This window comes from Pteropus vampyrus, unplaced genomic scaffold (assembly GCF_000151845.1).
Source record: "Pteropus vampyrus isolate Shadow unplaced genomic scaffold, Pvam_2.0 Scaffold293, whole genome shotgun sequence".
Classification (NCBI taxonomy): domain Eukaryota; kingdom Metazoa; phylum Chordata; class Mammalia; order Chiroptera; family Pteropodidae; genus Pteropus; species Pteropus vampyrus.
In genome coordinates, this window is record NW_011889074.1 from 235,287 (window position 1) to 237,188 (window position 1,902).

Below are 1,902 nucleotides of genomic sequence, written 5' to 3' on the forward strand. Positions count from 1 at the left end.
AATTCGTATTGTCAATTTTCACAATTTTAGCCATGCAAATAGGTATGTCATCATCGTTCTGATTTGCCTTTACCTATAGACAAATGATGTTGGAAATCTCTTCATGTGTGTATTTGCCATCTCTGATCTTTTGATGAGTTATCTATTCAGATCTTTGGCTCATTTTTTAATTGAGTATTTTTAAATTTTCTTCATGTTGAATTTTAATTGTTCTTTGTATATATATTTTTCTTTTGTGGCTTGTGCTTTTGGTAATATTTATAACAACTTATCACCAAACCCAAGGTTTTATATATTTTTAAGTTTCTTTTCTTGAGTATTTATAAGTTTGAATTCAGGTCTATGTTCCATTTTGAGTTAATTTTATATAATGTTCAACATATGTATCTAGATTCATTTTTTTATGTGCATATACATCTAATTGTTAAAGTGCCATCTGCTGAAAGGATTATTTTTTCTTTATGGAATTGCCTTTGTGCCTTTGACTATTTGTGTCCATCTGTGTCTACACGCTATTCTGGTCCGTTGATCTAGTTGTCTGTTCTTTTACTAATACCATGTTGTTTTGATTACTGTGGCTTTATAGTTAAGTCTTGAAATTAGGCAACGTAGGTTTTCCAATTTTGTCCTTCCTTTTCAGAGTCTTGGCTATTCTAGGTTCTTTGTCTTTCCACATAAACTTTAGAATCTTTTTTCATTACACAAGATACAGTGGTCTTTTGATCGTCTTAATTCGATAGATCAATTTTAGAAAACTTTGCAATTAAACGATATCAGATCTTTTAATTCATGATCATTCACTATCTCTTTATTTGATTTCTTTCATCAGTGTTTTTTAGTTTTCTACACACAGATTTTGTATGCATTTTGTTAAATTGATACTCAAGTATTTCATTCTTTGGTGCTTTGTAAATGATATCATATTTTTTTAATTCAAATTCCAATTGCTTATTGTTGATATACAGAAAAGTATTTTACTTTCATATATTGACTTTATAAGTTTTTAAAACATAAATACATTTAGTCAGCATATACATCTCACGTATATAAATGATCTTTCGTAAATGCAAGAACTTTAGAGACTGCTGAAAAGTACAACAGTAAATTGCAAAAAAAATCTAATGTGGAATCAGGCATTGGTTCCTAAAATAAATTGTACTTTTTTATAATTTTAATATACTGCTAGATTTGAATTGTTAAAATTAAATTAAAATGTTGGCGACTATAACAAGCTGTGAGATGATATATCTGGAATTTCACTGTTCATCCAGTCAGGGGTGGGGATCAAGGTTATTCTGGTATTCTTTAATAAACTAGAAACTTTTCTAATTTTTTTTAATGATACAGAACATTTTGCTTATAACATGAGAATTTTATGGTTCCTTAAAATTTTTCTCAGAGTACTCTGGGCATTGCCTTTTTAAATTTCAAATGTTTGATATTAATTATTCCAGTTTGCTTCATAGTTTGGTACAGATTTCTATGCTGGGTGGATTAATTTTATTAGTTCGTCCTCCCCCCCCAAAAAAAACCACATGCATTTTATCTACATTTTCAAAATCAGCAGTACAGGGTTATCAGTATGTGCCTATGGACATCTACGGAGTTTTTGTGCTTTACATTTGTGCAACATCACTCTTCTTTTTTAAAAAAACTGTCCATACATTTTGTATCTAAGAAATACTGAGCTATGCCAGGGACAAAATTTTTTAGCCCATGTTTTCTTGTGTAAGTTTTTTTTTCTTAGGGATTTGTATATGCCTGAGAAGGCATACACAATAAAGAAGGAATTCTGGGGAGTGATGAATGGCTGGCAGTCTATACTTCATGAGGAGAAATACAGTAAAGACAAACTTAGTCAGAAATATGCCTGATGAATCTTGTGAAAATTACTCAACTTCT